At 53.1% G+C, this 19,158-nt stretch overlaps 1 long non-coding RNA gene across 50 annotated transcripts in view; it reads right to left on the bottom strand.

The window, feature by feature from the left end:
• LOC109549452 (uncharacterized) overlaps window positions 1–19,158 on the bottom strand; it is a 396,771-nt gene that overhangs the window by 241,094 nt on the left and 136,519 nt on the right. For all 50 annotated transcript variants that reach the window (XR_012327382.1, XR_012327365.1, XR_012327383.1 and 47 more), the window contains one exon: window positions 11,466–11,602. This is a non-coding gene — a long non-coding RNA (uncharacterized lncRNA). The remainder of the gene's footprint in view (window positions 1–11,465; window positions 11,603–19,158) is intronic.

The following is a 19,158-nucleotide window of genomic DNA, read 5'->3' as shown; positions in this document are numbered from 1 at the left end:
AGGATAGCCCCCAGTATCTGCGTATTTGTTTATAATTTATACACAGAAACACCTATATTATTATAAAGCATACGACATTTTATAGGACAGAAATAAACAAAACTAGAAGTTGTAACACTTCTTCATATCCTTGTTGCAGGTTGAACTGTGTCCCCCCGCTAAAAGTTATGCTCAAGTTCTAACTCCTAGTACTGGTGAGTGTGACCTTATTTGGAAATAGGGTCTTGGAGAAAGTAATCAAGTTAACATGATGAAGTCAGATTAGGGAAGACCTCATTCTTACAGGAAGAGGGCAATCTGAACCAGATGCACGGGAGAGGAGTCTATGTGAGGATGGAGGAAGAGATTGAAGTGATGCACCTACAAGCTAAGGAAGGCCAAGGATTGCCAGCAACCACCAGAAGGCAGGAGGAAAGGAAGGATTCTTCCCTAGAATCTCTGGAAGGAAGGCAACCCTGCTGACACTGTGATTTCAGGCTTCTAGCCTGGACAACTGCGAGAGTATGTATTTCTGTTGTTTTGAGCCACCTCACGGGTGGTACTCTGTCACAGCCGCCCGTGCAAACTAATATATACCCCCAGTAAGTCCGCCCAGCTCACGAAGGCCAGCATTCGACACAGCTGAGCACCACAATGATCACGATCGATGAGAATTCCCGAGGAATATCATGATTTTTAATCAGTCACATTGGACCCTGAAAATCACAAAGTTGCATCCCTGGAGTGACAAAAGGACTGCTGACGTGTCAGGTCAGGACGGTGAGTTCGGAGCACAGGGGAAAATCATGGCAGAAGAGCTGGTTTGGAGGCACACTGTTCAGTGAACGGCTCAACGTGGGAAGGTAGCAGGAGAGTCTTGTGTCCAACGGGGGCCCTGGGGGAGTCGGAAGGGTCCAGGAAGCCTGGCAGAGGCCGCCTCCTGTAGGGCACTGGCACAGAGGAAACCCCCCAAGAAGCACCCAGCCCACGTCTTCTCCTCCGGCCAGCCTCACTTCCCCCTGTCAGCACAGCCCTGGTTTATTTTGACAAGGTTGTTTCCACGCAGCAGGCACACACACCCCTGCAGACACAGAGAAACCCGGCACACCCTGGGGACCGGTGTTCATCGTGGAAAACCCAAAGCATCATCTCCAGACGCAGCAGGCTGTGGAAAGGGGCCACTGGCAAGCCCCCCGGGAGTGGCCGTGGTTGTGTGCAAGCAGACGAGAGGGTGAAGCCGGCAAGCAATGAGCGTAAGACGCAGGGCTTCCGGGCACGTGGCTGCAGGTGGGTGGTGGGTTTGGGGTGGGGTGGGGGTGGGGGGCGGCGGGCCGGCAGTCTGGGCCTCAGAGTGACAGACTTGGAAACCTGCTTTGTGCTCAACCGAGCGAAAACGGCAAGGGTAGGAAATATAGAAAGAACACCTCGCGCATTAATCAAGGCTCAACATGGGAAGAGGAAGCATACCCGCTGAATTTCAGATAAAGAATGAACTGTTTACTGAAAAGACAGGAGGGAGAGTCCGAGGTAGCCAAGAGGTAGAGAGCAAGCACATGGGGATGGGGCGTGGGGTACGATTATCGGAACTGAGAAGTCTGGGGGACCCCAGGGAGCCCTGCTGGGGATGTCATCTCTAGAGCAGCCAATGAGGCTGGTTCTGGGAGTAGGGGACAAAGAAATCCCTGCAAACTGGAAGCAACTATTGCTATTGGGACCAAGTGCTGCCGGCAGGGGAAGAAGTATTGCTACAGTGATATCAGGAACGAATAGAAGTGAACAGAAAGGGGCAAGACTCCCCCAGCTCCCCAGCTTCCAGGCTCCCTGGAACAGTCAGATCCAGCCACGCTAGGCCAGCAGTTCTCCAGCACCATGATCAGCGGCCATGGACTGGGCACCACCCCGTTTATACTGGGCATGTGAGTCAAAAAACTTAGGAACAACTAGTCAGGCACAGACCCCGGACCATCAGGCAGGACGCTGGCCTGAGCCGGGCGGCCAGGTCGGTATGTCACACCAGATGTCCTGGCTCTTCATCAGCTATGCACGCCTTCCAGTTGCCCACCAGGCCCACGTCATGCCTTATATTGCCTGCCTGGTCCCTGGAGACAATTGAGTTTGAGACCCCTGGCCAAAAAGGAAATGGGGTAGGGGATTCTGCATTGTATGTGAATTCCTTCATTTGCATTCAGTGTGTATCAGGTTCCAACAAGGCAGGGGGGCGTGTGTCTTGTCCACTGCTTTATTCCCCCAACAAACTCTGAAAGTGAATGGACGGACCTGGCTTTGATTTTGGGAGACTGTGCAAGGCACTGCCTGCGAGACGCAGTGCTTCCCTCAAGGATGTGGTCTACTTGGGAGCAGCAGACAGGCAAAGAATTTTTTTTAAGTGGGTATATTTCTGATGGGGTAAGCCCAGGGGACTCTAGGAGTGTGCGCGGGGAGAGGGTACAGTGTGGGGATAACGTGGGAGGGGAGGGAGGACAGGACAGGCTTCCCAGGAGGACAAAAGGCACACAAGGCCTGCGAGTGTGACAGCGTTCTGGTCTGCAAGCATTCTGGGCGGCACGTGTTTCTGAGTTTCTGTCCAACTGTGTCCAACTCTTGACTTCTGCTCACGAGACTACACTGTCCACAGGGAAAAGTCCAGTGTTCTCATCCCACTGCTCTCTGCCCATGGGGACTTTTAGAACTTACCATTCAGTACTTCCTCTTGCCGACCAACATGGGCAAAAAAATGTCTGTTCAAAAGTGTATGGAGTAGTAATGGGTTAGAGTTGGAACATCAGTATGAATTCATGGCTAGCTTAACAGAGATACGATGGATACCTATGGAAACGATTAGACACATGTGTATACACGTGGGTTAGGACACTCACACGTATTTCATTGCTCTGTTGGCTAAGAAGACTTAGAAGCAGTGATGCCCCAGTAGCAGTGAACACATCTCACACCCATACGTTGGTTTCTAATGCCATGTTCCAATAAAGCAAACCAGGCCTCCTTGGAGAAATGGCTGATTCTAGGTCTGGGGGCAGGAAATATACAAGATGAGCCCGGAGCACCTTGTCATGCCAGAAAGGAAGGAAACGCTCAAAAAAAAAAGGGAAAAAACAACACCCTCCCCGCCGCCCGGCAACGATGATGGTTGTATATCAAAAGGACCCAGGAGCCAACTGAAAGAGCTCCCAACGGCCAAAGCTGAAAGAACTTGAGCAACAGAACGTGGCTCAATGTTGCTTTATGAGCAACATAAAGTCATATTGAACTAGAATCCAAAGCCTATAAAAATATCCACGAGTCCGTATGGATATAAAGAAATGGGGGAGAAGAGACAAATCTCCCAAGGAGAATTCCAAACAATTTGTGTCAATACTTCGCATCAAGGGGGGGCAAAACGCCCCACTCCAGAGGTGTGACATCCTTCCAAGTACGGTGAGGAAATGGGGCGGAGGCAGGCATTTTCATGGTGGAGAAATCTAACGAACAGTAGCGTAGCCAGGCGGTCAGGGTTACTTTACGTCTGCAGTCTTCCTCCTAAGATGCATCATCTCAGACTAATGATGAGAAAAACATCAGACAAATCCTAATAAAGGGACAATCTATATAATCCCCGACCTGTACTCCTCAAAACCATCAAGGTCATCGAAAACAAGGGAAGTCTGAGAAACCTTCACGGCCAAGAGGAGCCTAAGGAGACATGACAACTTAATGGAACACAGTATCCTGGACGGGATGGTGGAACGGAAAAAGGACATCAGGGAAACATTAAGGAAACCTAAAAAACAATGTATAAGCTGTAGTCGATAATAATTATGCACCCATGTTGATCACTACTTGTAACAGCTGTGCCACACTAATGTAAGAAGTGAGCAGTAGGGAGAACTGGATGTGGGATATATGGGATCCTCCCACATACTTTGAAGACAGTTCAAAATTGCAAACTATCTTCACAGTTTTTCAGTAAAATCAGAAACTGTTCTGAAAATAAGGTTTGTTTTCAAACATGTGTGATGGAAGTGTGCGGGGGAGTGGAAAAATTATGACACCTGGACTATTTCCTTCCATTTCTGCCCCTCCTGATGGCTGCTGTATACGGTTCCCATTAAACTCTGAAAACATTCTATCAATCCCGAAAAGGCAAGTGGCGCGGATGTGAAATGTGTAAGCTGGGAGGGACGGACAGACCAGGGCAGCCGTCCGGCACGCTGCTTTCAATGAGAGCTGAGGAAAATGAGGTTCAAAGCCTGGAAGCAAATGACCGATGAGTTCCTCAGCGCAGCGCCCGTGGGTGGAGCATCTTCGGTGACTCGAGGAGTCACAGACAACCGTGTCATTTGGTCCTCAGAGCAAGAAACCGAGGCTCAAAAGCACCTAGAGCCTGAATCCCAGCTGGCAAGGGGCTGGCAGGTGGCAAAGCAGAGAGATCTGGGCACGCATCTCCTTTCTGCTCCCTGTGCAGCAGCCCTCCCCCCACCCCGCCCCCCATGGCCGGTGGCTTTCCCAATTCCCGGCCACTCCAGCAGGGGCGGTGCTGATACTCAGGGAAGAGGCCAGCTCAGGGAGGGTGACGCTTTCGATCGGCGTTTTCGTTTCTATTTTGATGAAACTTTTCCTTAAGCCAACATTTTTTAAAGGCCCTCCCACTTCTGATTTCCCACGGGGATGAAGCCAGGTGCCTCTGCTTTGCAACAGCAGAAGAATGCCCCTCTGAGCCCTTGCGGCCAGACATTGTAGGATGCTTGGCCTACAAGACTGAGGGTGGATCCCTCAGTCTTAAGGTTTCATCTTTGGAGGGAGAAAAAAAACATCCTCCAGATGCCTTGCATCCCACGATGGGTACTTTCTTCATAAAGGCACCCATTACAACGAGCTCCAGGAAAGGGACAGGACTGGAGAGAAAATGGCTGGGGGCCAAAGAGTGAATTCCCAGCAGACCAGGCATCACTGAGAGCAGCAAGGAGGACCTGGAGGCTTGGCAGCTCAGGCTTTCTGAAAGCCACCCACATCCCAGAAGAAGCCAGGCCACTAGACTGCTGTGTGGAGCTCTGCTGTTCACTCCATTACAAACCAGGGATAAAACCTGCTGGGTCTGGGGGCTTCCCTGGTGGCGCAGTGGTTAAGAATCTGCCTGCCAATGCAGGGGACACGGGTTCGAGCCCTGGTCCGGGAAGATCCCTCATGCTGCAGAGCAACTAAGCCCGTGCACCACAACTACTGAGCCTGTGCTCTAGAGCCCACGAGCCACAACTACTGAGCCCACGAGCCACAACTACTAAAGCCCGCATGCCTAGAGCCCGTGCTCCGCAACAAGAGAAGCCACTGCGATGGGAAGCCCACGCACCACAACGAAGAGTAGCCCCCGCTCGCCACAAGTAGAGAAAGCCCGCGCACAGGAACAAAGACCCAATGCAGCCAAAAATAAATAAATAAAATTAAAAAAAAAAACAAAACCTGCTGGGTCTCACATTTTGTCCAGTTCCGCCAGGTAAACCTGGGTCCCAGGGGAGCAGAAAAGGATGGGTGAAACCTGGAGAAAACCTAGAGCCCACGCTGGGAGGTCTCCTGGAAGGAACAGGAGGCGTCTGAGGGCTACGGCAAAAGGCACGGAGAGACACACCAGGACGGAGTTATTGGTGATGTGTAGCGCTTACATCAATTTAGCAAAGAGTCCTCTCATTAGTAAAAGCTTCTAAACGTTAGGCTCGAGTTAAAAAAAGAGAAAGCTTGAAATTATGCAAAAGCACATAGCACTAGCGTGTGCTTCACATCCATCCCGTGGGGAGACACCTCCAGTTGCCATCTTGGGCATATTAGTTAATCCCCATTTCCTCATATGCTCTGAAAAGCAAATGAGATAATATATGTAAAGTGTCGGGAACACTATGAAAAATACATTTGAGCTATTATTCTTTTTACTATTATTACTGGTAGTATTAGTAGCAGAACCTTCATCATACCACATACGCACCACTGCTACTCCTATAAGGACAGAACGTCATTAGTGGTGCGTAATAGGAGCTGTTAGAATACCCAGTGCTTAGTACTTCAAGAGGCAAACCGATTGGCCAATAGAATGCACAAACGACTAACGAAATGAACAATCTCCTGTAACACAGGGAGAGCATCTTAAAAGGGAGGCAGCCCAGTGGATCACAAGCGCAAGACCAGGAGTCCAGAGCTGCTGCTGCTTCCAGGAGCCTGACGCTGCAACCGCAGTAGAGTTCAGTACACACCTAAGTACACCTGAGCAAGGAAGAAGAGTGAAAACATAGAATTGGGCCCAGCTTAGGGAAACCCTGAACGTCCGGATACAGACAGAGCAGGACAAGCGAGCTCGGTTTGGGCTCCTGGTTTTAGAGATGGGACTGGGAAACCTCATAGGCATGAGCCGCGGCTCGACACCACCAGAGAGGCTTTGGGACCAAGGCAACCAAACTACCCTGCAGCCCATGGCCTGAGGCATGCATCCACCGTGCGTCTTGGTCAGCTCGGGCTGCCATAACGGAACACCAGAGGCTTCGTGGCTCACACAACAGACGTTTGTTCTCGCAGTTCTGGAGCACAGAAGTCCGAGATCGAGGGTCTCGAGATTTGAGAGCTCTCTCCCTGGCTTGCGAACAGCCACCTTCCCGCCGTGTCCTCACGTGGCAGAGACAGAGGGAGAGGGAGGTCTCCACTGAGCTCTCCTATCAGAGCAGGGCTCCACCCTCATGACCTCATTTAACCTAATTACTCCCTTAATTCCAGTACAGCCACACTCAGGGTTAGGACTCTCAGCATATGAAGCTGGGGATTTGGAGGGTGTCCGAACATCCGGCCCATGACGCTGCGCAAACAACAGTTGTTCGGATATACTGTGTCTCCCCCAGGGCGTTTTTTACCTAGTCTGTTGCGTCCCACGGCTGGGTGCAACACCTGGCTCACAGTGGGACAGTGGAAGCGGGCAGGGAGGGACGGAGGAAGTTGCTACATCACGCCAGTCCCCACAGTAGGCGCTGGGGAAGTGGATTCAGTGAGACAGACACCACCCAGGCGGGACGAGCTCAAGCACAACGCCATTATCGTCAGGTACCTTCCCCCAAAAGGCACCACAGAGAGAAAGATCTTCATCTTCAGAAGAAACAAGAACTGGGAGAGGGGGAAAGGGAGACAGCAGAGAAAAAGAGAGAAGAGCAGAGGGGAGGGGAGGGGAGGGAGAAACAGATGACGGAGCAGAGAGGGGCAGCCAAGAGAAAGTCCAGACACGCCTGCGGATCACGCGGCAGGTAGCGGGGGAGCAGGTTCAGGTGCCTGGATTCAGAAGAGCCACGCTCATCTGTGAGGTCCACCACCAACTAGCAGGGAGCTCCCGGCAGCACAACTGCTCTGAGTCTCCAACTCATCCGTCTGTGAAATACAGGAGTCCTATTCTGCTCAGGCTGCTATAACAAGATATCACAGACTGGGTGGCTTAAACAATGGAAATTTATTCCTCACAGTTCCGGGGGCTGGCAGTCCAAGATCAAGGTAAAGCTCACTCAGTTCCTGGTTTGCAGAAGGCTGTCTTCTGGCTGTGTCTGCACATCTCAGAGAGCAGAGAGAGACGTTACTCTCCCGTGCCTCTTCTTATAGGGCATCAATCCCATCCTGAGAGCTCCACCCTTAAGACCCGGCCACCTCCCAAGGGCCCCACCTGCTGACACCATTACACTGGGGATTAGGGTTTCTACATCTGACTTTGGTGGGGGGGGGACACTAAAATATAGTCCATAACGGGAGTCCATAAAGCCAGCCTCCGTCTCCGGATTGCCTTCGGGGCCAGAACAGTGGTGCGTCCCTCCTTCCTTGCAGGTACCCTGCAGAGCGGCACAGTGCAGGTTCTCCGTAAACAGCCAAGGGATAAAAGCAGGACGGAAGAACGAAAAAGAACTTTTAGAAACTCTAAAGTCCTAAGCACACAGTGCTCAGTTTCCCCAAAATCCCAGAACAGACCCGGGAGCCCTTGACGAAAGAGCATTGTGTGCATGATTTCTGACTTTCTAACCCCAACTCAGGGTCCAAAAGTGCAGGCAGTCCAAGAAAACGTTCCCCAAGCACGTCCTGGACGCCTGTCACGGTGCCAAAAGCTGGGGCGAAAGAGACAGCAAGACCCAGAGCCTGTTCTCCAAACATTCCCAATCCAGAGAGAAGAGCTGGTGTTCAAACAAGGTGGACGCTTCTTCCGGAGACAGAAGGAACCCGAAGCCACGGGGGAGATAAGAACTGAAGGTTCCAAAGCCTGGCCTTTAATATTGATTGTAATAACTATCACCCGTCATGATAACTGCAGTGGGTACTCATCTGTGCGGCCAGCTGCTGGGTAAATTGGACTGAAAGAGACCCAGAAACGCATTCGCTTTCCGGGGGTGGCTCGGACTCCCAGCCTCTGCAAAACCCATCGCGGGCACCGTCGAGAAAGCTCAGCGTCTGCTGGTATGACAGAAGTTATCAGAAGAAGCAAAACTAGGCACATTTTCCCCTAGACTTCTGAATCCCTCCTCTGCATTTGCCCTCATGTTTTGACATTAATTGAACTCTGTCTTCACTACTAAAAATAAACTCCAGGTCAGATGCAATGAGCCAAAAACCTCAATATGAAACCACAAGAAACAGTAATAGTAAAATGGGCCAGTAGCAGAGGTGTTTTGAGAATCCGTTTCTGTTTCAAGGGTAGAGTTCCGAGTGGGTCGGGAATTCTTTCAGCAAACACTCCGGACACTGAATAAAGGAAGCAACCTTGACACACGTAGCCCGTGACCAAAGACCAGGGCTGGCTCGTGTCTGAGGACAGGCAGGCAGGTGCCTTCAGACACCCTCTCATCAAAGGCTAGAGAGGGCTGGCTTGGGAGTATCAGGCAGGACCCAAGAGATGCTCCCAGAGGGAGGCGGGCCCAGGAGAGGAGTCCAAAAAGGCAAGGTGAGCGTCAAAGGGAAGAAGGCAACGCTGCGCGCAGGTGCGAGGAGGGGCCGGGATGCGACAGAATTAACACAGTCAGGAGCCAGACAGGTAAGGAGGTGGGAGAGAAGCAGATAACAAGGGCTCCCTCTCGCTGAGCATCTCCTCAGGCCAGGTTCTGCAGCTGAGAAAAAGAGGCGTGGAGAGCTATAAAGGACTTGCCCAGGGTCACAGGGGGTAGAGGGAAGTGCAACTGGGGTAAAGTCCCGGTTACGGCAGGAACAGTGCAAACAGTCCCAGGGATGGGAAGGGTGTGGAGGCCTGCTGTTGGCGTGCAGCCCAGGTGAGCTGATTTCTAGGCAGGATGAGGGCAGACAGGCTCCCAGTGGGAGAGCAGTGCCTTTAGAACACGTAGCACCACAGGCACAAGCACAGATGTTTGGGCTTTTCTCAGAGCCCCTCGGACAGAGCAGCCCTGACCGGGGACGCCTTCAGGTCTGCAAGCCTCGGATTCCCGGCGTCTACTCCTGCTCTGTCTGCTCCCAGCAGCTGAATTCTAGGGAACTTCCTCTCCCAGTAGCCCCAGACAGACCTGCCAAGCCTTTCCTCCATCAACAGAACGGTTCTTCCAGCTTTCAGATTCTCCACCCCAGTGACTGGACTGCTATCTGCCGTTTTCCCGGACGCGGGAACAGCTCGCTCCAGCCCCGCAGGTGCTACCGGGAGGGAGGGAATCCCAGAACAGGTGACTGCACGTCCACGTACGCACTCCTGCGCCCCAAGCTCATGGCCTGGACCGGGAGCGTGGGCTTCCGAAACAAAACTCAAGGACTGGTTGAGCGCTCGAGGGCCCAAGAAAGGCATGCAGCACTTTCACAGGATGGCCTGAGAGCTGCGCTCACTGCGGCTGCCTCCTGACACCAGAATCAGCAAGTAAGCAGATGGTGAAATAAAAGCGAATGGCGAACGTGAGCGTGCAGGGCTGCTGAGCGCCCGAGGATGGAAAGGCTCGTCAGCTCAGCTCCTGGTAGGTCTTCTTCATACGCCATCTTCCAAGAGTCTCAAGGGGCAGCACCCTCTCCCGGAAGCCTCTCGGAATGGACAAGGGACCCTCCCCAGGCCTCCCAGATGCCTGGTGAATCTGGAGAACCCTCTGTGCGCCAGGGCCGGCCGCCACGTTGACCGAAGGGCAAGGCCTCGTGCCCTCCGTCTCTGTGGGTCACATCAACACGGGCAGGAGCACATCAGCACGAGCCTCGGCCGCGTCCTCAGTCCTACCTCCCTAACTGGCTTCTCACCAGCTCACACTTTCTCACCCAAGTTTCCACCCTCGAAGAGCTTTCCAGTGTGTGGTAGGCCTCATTTTTCCTTTTTCCATCACGTTACTTATCATCTCAACACCTTGCTGAAGAAAAAGAAAATGTGACCGACCTCACTCTTTGCTCTAAATCCTCAGCAACTTTCTCCCTTTGGTTCCCACTCTGGCTTTTTCTCTCTATGCCCTCTTTTTCAATGATTCATTCATTTGTTCTTTCAATGTCCACAGTGGGAGGCCCAACGCTGGGGTGTTAAGAGTCCTTGCTCTAAACAAACTCACCAGTGACCGGGGGCGGGGGGGACGAGTAGGGGGACGGGCAGGGGAGGGCAGGAGAAGTCATATGGCACATGAAGCCATGCCTTCAACGGCCGGCTACAGCCCAGGGTGGGGAGGAATCAACTCTGCTCAGGTGGAGGGGGCTGTGCACGACCGAAGGCGATTCACAAGCCGTTTCCCAGGCAGACTTGGTGGCAGGGGAGAGGCAGAGAGAACAGCAGAGCAAGGACTGGGAAAGAGCCTGCTGCACGGCAGGACCTCTAAATGGTGTAACTAATGCACTGAAAACAAACAAACAAACAAAACCCTCTTCCGTTTGGGAGCATTTCCTCCACCGTGAAAGGAAGAATGGTAAACTCTTTATCTCCACCATCTCACTCAGCACCCATAACATCCTCCTGGGGCACTCATAGGACCCCAATTTTACAAATGAGGAAACTGAGGCCTGGGGAGAGGCCGAGGCAAGTAGCAAAACCAGGAAAACCGGGGTTTGCCTAAAGCCGTCAGTTTTAACCTCTCACCCTTTACCCCAAGCAGCCTGAGATGTGGCAGCCGGCGCGCGCAGTGCAAGCAGGCAGGGAGAGAGGAAGAGGTCACTCCTGGATGCCCCCGAAGGCCTGCTGACCTGATCACGTAATCCCAGCAAACTCAGCCATCCTCTCCCCAGCGTGGGCTCCACGCACCTCAGCAGGACGGCTGGACCATCCCCACCTTCTGCCGGGGGGGAAAGTGTGGGGCATCCACCTAGGAGACGGTGGACTCCTTCCTCAGCTGGGGACAGAGGGATCGCCCCCCCGGCACAAGGTCCAGGCACTGAGAACCGGGTCCTGTGTATCAGGGTTATGGAAAGCCAGCTTCCCAAGCACAGGAAGCTGGGCCGAGCAGTCGAAAACCACACCCCAAGCTGTGTTGCGCGAGATCACCAATTCCAACAGCCATCTTTGGTTCCATAAGGCTCAAGAGGAGAAAATCCCTTACCTTGATTCTTCACATCCCATGATAGTCCAGCGTTAGTTCAGGGAAGAACAGTTTTCAAGTCCCTCTGGAGTACTGAATGGATACGTATTCTTCTTTTGTCAAATTAAAGGCACCTAAATCCCAGGTGGAGCAGGATGCTAGAAACATACAAGAAAAGGGAATATTAGTGTCACTGCTCACATGAATGAATTTGGTAATGAAAGATTTCATTCATTTAAAAAATAAGAAGAACATATTTACTCTATGCTAAATGAGAAGCAGCTGAAGAGCAGGCATTTATTGAGCAGCTATTATGTGCCAAGCACTGTGTTGGACATTTGACCACATGAAGCCACTTGACCCTACGAGATCGGTCTTGGCAGCCGCGTATTTCGGAAGTCACGTAAGCAGCCAGGCCACAGAGGGTCAGGTGTTCCTGACTCCCAAGCCCCCCCTCCATCAATCATGGTCCCCTTCCTTCCCCGCTAAAGCTTTTTCATTCATCTGATTCCAGGAATTCTGGGTAGAGGGGAAGGAGAAACATACCCAACAACTTAATTCTGAGAATGGCCAGTCCCTGGAAGCCCAACCCATTCTAGGGACGGTGGGGAGTAGGTGAATCATGGGAGCTGCATCAGATTCACTTGGTTGTAAGCTTCATCTGCCCTCAACACTGTCATGTAGTAACATGGGATCAGTGGACACCATGCGTTACTCAGGAAACCAAAAACGTAGCCTCGCCAGAGATTCTTATCCTAACTGCTAATGGAGACGGCTGACATGAAGAGGCCAAAAGGGTGGAGGGGTGTGGGGAATGGGACCCGGGGGCCGCCCCTGGTTTACCAGCTCTGGGAGGACCTCCTAAAATCCCTGGAAGCAGGGCTGAACGCTCAGCTGGGTGGGCGCAGACACGGACCCTCTCCTCTCCTTCAAGGGGCGGTGCAGCACCCACAGAAAGCCACACTGTCACATTTACAATGGGGTGATCCTTTCCCCTTCCAGACCTCCCTCCTGCCCACCACTACTCCCCGCAGAATCTCCCGGCATCGTGGCTGCCAGATCGTCAAGGAGATGAGGCTCAGTGAGCACAGACTCGGGAGACAGAAGGCTGACAAGTTCTGAAGGGGAATTTGCCCTCAAGTCTGGGAAGAAGCAGAGCAGCACACAGGCTGCTCGCTCAGCTGAGAGAGAGGAAGCCAGACAGTTCGGATTCCCCGCCATCAATTCCCTCTCTCTCCTCCAGGAAAAAAAAACTTGGCCCCGGTTTGCCTCTCCGAAGACTTCTGATTGTCACATTCCTCCCTTGGATGCGTTAGCATCACGGACCGACCTACAAGAGCTCTGCAAGCCCCAGAGAGTTCCTGTCTGCTCCCATCAAGCGCTGGTTTAATCCATCCGAGTCCCAGTTCCCAGCAGGAGAGGGCAAATCCCCCCTCCCCCAGAGAAGCCCCCTGGACTAGCCATGCGCTGAGAAAGATGCCACCCTCAGCACATCCACGCTCCCTCTGTGGGCAGCCTCCCACGCTTCTCAGACATTTTGACCAGGAAAGCACTTTTTGCCTCATTGTCGAAATGCATTCGCTTCATTACCCAAAAAAGGCAGCAGCCCAGCTTCCTGGTTGACTATAGGCTCTTGTCAGAGTGCCTGGCTTGGCATCCCAGTTCTGCGACTGAAAAGGTCCTTTGAGGAGGCTGCGCGAGCGACTTCAGCTCTCTGAGCCTCAGTTCCTCATCTTAAAGGTTTGTTCGTAGTGTGAGGTGAGAATCTCCGCAGAGCTTAGCTCTTGGCCTGGCGCCTTACGAACACTTAGAAACGTCAGCTGTCATTAGTACCGCACTTAAGTAAATGCCCGGGCCCTAAATTCTTTGTCTCCTCCCAATAAGGGGGGGAAAACAAGGTCTCCCCTCTTCCTGTCTCACCACCATGACTTGTTCAGTGCGAGGCCTCAGTACACGGGGGGCTAAGGGAACCAGCGAAGCCAACACAAACAGCACTAAAAGCTGAGGTCTGCGTCACAGCTACTCAGCTCCAGGCCTGGCTGTGGCTCTCACGTCTCAGTTTATTCATCTGTGAAATGGGATGGATTATGACACTTACCCCATCTGCCCGATGTGCTGCCAGGATTAAGTGAGATAGTGCACACAAGAGCGGCTCTGTGAACTCCGAGTACTAGGAAAACGTAATATCCTCCCGACCTCAATGAGCACCTACCAGGACCCCAGGAGGTCAGGTCACAGGTATGAACTGGTGTGCAGGCTCATTCCTATACCCCTTCTCCTTGTAAGGAGCCCACAGCAACCAGAAGGTCAGCTCCTGCAGAAAAAGAGCCTCTCTCCAAGGCAGCCAGACCGACTAATGTCTTTAATTAATGTTTTAAACCATATGCACGGAGCAATGTTCCATGGAAATTAGGGAGCTAAAATTTCTAACTTTCTCCCAGGGGTCGGCCCAGCCAGAGAGAGGCGCGAGGCCAGAGCACGGGGAGGGGAGGGCGGCCTGGGCTGGCCAGGGTGCGAGTGGGAAGGTTACAGCCCTGACTCAACACACGGAGCCTGACAGGCCGTGCGGTCACGTAGAGAGACAAGCCAGGGAGAAAGAAGACTGGCCGGGCACAGGGTGACAGGACGCGCACGGCTGCTCCTCCCAGGAATCTGGCAAGCGCAGCAGAAGAGGAAGCGGGGCGGCAGGACGACGCCCAGCAGGTAGCATGTGCCCGGGGCCTGGGCCTGAAGGGAGAAGGGGCTGCTGCTCCTAGACCTTCCTGCCTGACACGCTGTCCAAAGGACAGACTTCCACCTGCTCTGTGGCTCTCGGAGATACTCTACACTTGAATCTGAACCAAGGGGGCCACGGGCTTTCATAGGGATGCTGACAATACTTCCCTGACGTCTCCCGGGACGGAGGGAGATCACTGCTGGGGCCCAGCACTGTGCTCTGATGAACGGGGAGCCTGAGTGCCCACGATGGGCAGGTCCCAGGGAAGCAAGAGGCGGATGGGGGCCCAGACACCAGCCCCCTGGCCGGGACCTTCCTTGCTCTGCCTATAGCATTTCAAGCGTGTCCCAGTTCCAGAGCATCTACTCCTTTCTACCACCTGAAAAAACGGGCTGTACCATCTTCCTTTCTCCAACGAGAAGGTAAGGGGCACAGAGCGTGACATACAGCACCAGTGATTAATCGCCAGCTCTGCTGTGAGCAAGGCCACCGTGTCACTGGGCAGCCGGCCCAGACGCCACATGGATGCCGCCTGGGCAGCAGGGCCACCTGGGCACACTGATGGCAGCCAGGACCAGCCACCCCATATAGGGCCCCGGGCTGCTTGGCAGGAAAGAGTGAGCCAGCCATGAAATAAGCGACCGCACGGGGACTCCTGACCTGGAAATCATCAAAACGCCACCCGTTCAGAGCAAACAGACCATAGTGGTGGGCTGCAGTGCCTACAGGAACAGAGGACAGGACAGCTTCCCCCAGGAAGCCCCCGAGAGTAGGCCCTGGCCTTGGGATGTGTTTGTTCCCCCCAGAGAAGGCCCCGGAAAAGGACATAAACACAGGTACTGCTGTGCCTCTCCTGGAGGGGCAAAGCTGGTGAAGGCCCCAGCCCGGCTCACACGCTTGCCCCGGGTTCTGCGAGATCCAGCAGGCCAGAGCGCAGAGGCAACACGTGCAGACTCAGAACACAGGCTGCCTGGGTCAGAGCTAGTTCCCACCAGTCAGCACCCGTGCACCCTGGGCAGTCTCCTTAACCTCTCTGATCATCATCTGTAAATCAGGGCTGGTGAGAGCAGCTACTTTCTGAGACTGGGGTGGGGACCACAGCAATGTACGTAGAAAGTACAACGCGATGTGTGGCTCAGGGTAAATGCTTAACACTTTTGTTATTCTCAGTGTCTAATCGCTGTCATTATTCCTGTTGCCTAGCAGGCAGACTGACAGTCCTGGATTTGAATCCCACCTCTGCCACTTCCTGGGAATGTGACCAGGGACCAGTCACTTGGCCTCCCTATGCCTCAGTTTCCTCATCTACAAAAGATGGACCAGCCACGTGGCACCAGCAAGGATTACAGGGGCACACGTAGCAAAGCAAGGGGGACAGTATGAGCTTTCCAAGATGAAGGCCCTGACCCCAACTGAGGGGCATTCTACAAAGCGACTGGCCTGGACTCTTCCAAAATGTCAAGGTCAAAAACAGCCGAGGAACTGCTCTAGGATAAAAGGAGGCTAAAGAGACATGGCCACTAAGCACAGGGCTGACCTGGAATCAGAGAAAAACAGTCCTAAAGGACTGTTATTGGAGCAACTGATGAAACTGTGCATGGCCTGTGGACTAGATAATACAATTGTAGCAATGCTAAATTTCCAGCATTTGATCATTACACTGTGGTTATGTAAGAGAATGTCCTTGTTCTTAGGAAACACACGCAGAACGTTTAGGGATAAAAGGGCAATGTCTGCAATTTACCCTGAAATGGTTCAGAAGAAAAATTGTGTGCGTGTGTGTGTGTGTGTGCGCGCGTGTGTGTGCAGGGGGCGGGGTGCAGAGAGAGTTAACAATCTGTGAATCTGGGTGTACGGTAGTTCTCGTATCATCGTTGTCATTTTTTCTGCCGATCTGAACTCATACCCAAGTAAAAGATGCCCAAGAGCTGGGGGTAGGGGGGTGCGCAGGAGGGTGGTAACAGGCCTAAAGGTCTAGTACAGACCGTCCACGCAGGCCCAAACTGTAAGCCTTTCCCACCAAAATCCAGTCACCTGACGTCTAAATGTTATGATTTATTGTGTAGAATGCTACAAAGGATAAGACTGAAGTTGAATTTGAACTGCCACCCCTCCTGCCAAGAAAAAGAAAGACAGATGAGGGCTACTTCTCGCCCCAGGGCCAGGCTTGGAGGGCCCAAATCCTTGCCACCCAGCGGGGGGCGGGGGGCACCCTGGAGGACGGGAGAGGCAGCACGGACCACTGCAGACAAGGCTGGCTCTCGCTACGTGCCAGGCAGTGACATGAGAGCTGTCTGCATCTCGAGTCATTTGATTCCTCCAAGAACCCTCCAGGCAGATTCTACTGTTATTCCCCTTCCACACTGCAGGAAACTGAGGCTAGAGACAGCCTCCTGCCCGGGGTTTAATCTGGAGCACGAGTGAGCTGGGATTTGCGCCCGAGCTGCAGCCACAGGATTTCCACAGGCAGCAGGGAGGCAGGCACTCCAGGCCCAGGAGCGGCCAGCACCAAGCCCAGCCCTGCCCCTGAAGCCGAGGCCCCAGGCCCCATAATGCTGAGGTTCCAGCGCAGCTACAGGGGGCTGAGATCCAGGCTCCCCGTCCTGCGTTCTCCCCTCAGGCCACCCTAGCACTGTACGCATTTGATGCTCGACACCTGTTTTGAGATGCGTTCACAGAAACACAGCTTCCTTTTCAAGGAGTTTCAGCAACGCAAACTGTGTGGGGAGACCCAACACACTGGGGACATCAGTGTCATCAGCGAGGAGAAAACTGGGTCTGGGGACAGAAGGGGTAGGGGTCTTCGATGAAAACTCGTTTATCCCTTCTGTGTCTTGTCTTGTGAATGACTTACCTCTTCAAAAATGTTTGTTCACTTATTTCTTTAATACGAAGTTAGGAAAGGAAATCAACCCAGTTCCTGTGTAAGCCTGCTCTGAGTGTGAGCCATTCCGCGCTGTACAATGCCGCGTCGCTGTACACAGCTGTCACTCACTACACATCCTCCTATTTTCAGGGGTGGAGGGACCAGAATGATTAAAGACCCAGAAGGAGCAGCCCAACCCATTACACTTGAGGGTGCTAAGATCCGGTGGCCAAGAGACCAGCCCGTGCCGTTCACAGCAGAACTCCAGGGCTGCTGTGAAAGCGAGGTGGGAACACCACCTAAAGTAGTCCTCTCCCAGTTTTCCAACTCCAGTTCCAGGAACTGGGCGGTGCTCTCAGCCCTACCTCCACCCAGGAGGCGGGTGGGGACTCTTGGGATGGCCATGTTACAGCTCAAGAAACAAAGGCACGGGATACGTGGGAACAGTGCCCAAGTCCTCCGCAGGGGAGAGGCTGGTGGGGAGTGCAGAAGTCCAGCTCCGGAAACAGTTCCTAAACCCTAGCCTTCCCCCAGGAGGGAGAGTGAGGACCCACCTCTGTCCCATGAAGAAAGGATCTAGAGTCAAGAGATTCCCGGGTTCCCAGCCAAGCTCCCCACAAAAGCTGAAAGCATGGGGGAGACAGCATTTGACAGCACTACCCCGTGTGTCAACGGAAGAAGATAATATCTGTGAAAATGCTTTGTAAACTGTAAAGTGCCGTGCAGATCCTCCCATCAAAAGAGAGGGTGCATTGGTACCCGGGGGAGGAAGAGGCTTCGGGAGGGTCAGCCTTACCAGGCAGCTCTCCCTGAAGCATGGCAGCATTTCACCTCCTGACCTTCTACCCCAAACTCTCTTTTTCATACCTGCACTTATATTCAACTTTCTCTCACGAACATCCTCCCACCGCCCCTCCCACCCCAGGGGTGTCAGATTGTTAAATCAACCCCAAGGTAAATAGTTTTCGATTCTCCAACCCCAAAAACCTCCCTTCCTGCCACTGCACTTGGGTCTTGTCACCCAGAACATCAAAGCCAGCGTTTTCGGTAAAAGCCTTTCAGATCACTTGGGTGACGTGTGAAGATAAAAACAACCTGCCACATGCCAGGCTGTGGAGCACACCTTGGTGCCCAGTGCAGAGGTGAGCGGGCTGGGAAGAAACGGCGAGCTGTACTGGCCAACACTTTGCAGGGAGTCCAACGCCCTGCCCCCTCTCCAAGTCCACGTCCGCTGGGTGACCTTGTAAGTCCCTTCCCCACTTGGGGCCTCTTGCCAAGGACGGGGTTGGATGGCACAATCTCTAGGTTGCTTTCAGCTCTAAAATTCACTGATTCCATCTCACCCTCCTTGCTCAGAGTCTCTACTTCCTGAACTGTAATGACAGTTGATTTACATACAGGAAAATAAAAGCAACTACCAGGTCGCTCATACACTGGGCTGTAGTTTTTGGTGACTCACAAAGGAAAACATACATGTTTCCACTCAGCTCAAAAGAGTGGTCCCTCCACTCTCCAATTACTCAAAAGTCACTAGGCCAATGGGAGCCCTGGGGAAGTTCCAGGCTACCGGGAGTTCAAACGTCAGTGGACGTAAGCTCAGCAGGGAATTTCCCATGGCGGACAGGTGCAGCAACAGGTGGGCTGGAGGGAGAGTCCCCTCCCTCCCTGAGAAAAACAGCCCTTACCCATTCACTCTCCATCTCGATAAGTCATCTCCTAGGGAGCCAAGGAAACACCGGGTCCAACACTGGGCCGGGGCCCACCTTCCAGGAAGTCACACCCCAGAATGAATGTCCCCTCTTCCAGGAAGCCAATGTTGCACCACCACCCTCCCCAAACCCCGTAGCTTATAAACCCCATAAGCACAGCAATGGGGGCTGGCATACAACAGACGCTAAAAAATTCATTGCTAAAATAGTAAATACTTGCTGGATGACTTAATCGTGCCGTTTCCATAAAGCTTAAGTAATTCCATCCCCCAAAATACTGGGTGCCTGTTGCATGCTGGGTACCGGGGATAGAATGGTGAACAAGGTAGACATAGATCCATCCGGCCATCCCCCAAAGCAACTGCCCAACGTGCTGGCAGAAGATGACCCTCAGCTGTCGGCCTCCTTCGGAGACTGTCTTGG

The sequence above is a fragment of the Tursiops truncatus genome, chromosome 17 (genome assembly GCF_011762595.2).
Source record: "Tursiops truncatus isolate mTurTru1 chromosome 17, mTurTru1.mat.Y, whole genome shotgun sequence".
Lineage (NCBI taxonomy): Eukaryota > Metazoa > Chordata > Mammalia > Artiodactyla > Delphinidae > Tursiops > Tursiops truncatus.
This window is presented reverse-complemented; position numbering and strand designations above follow the sequence as displayed.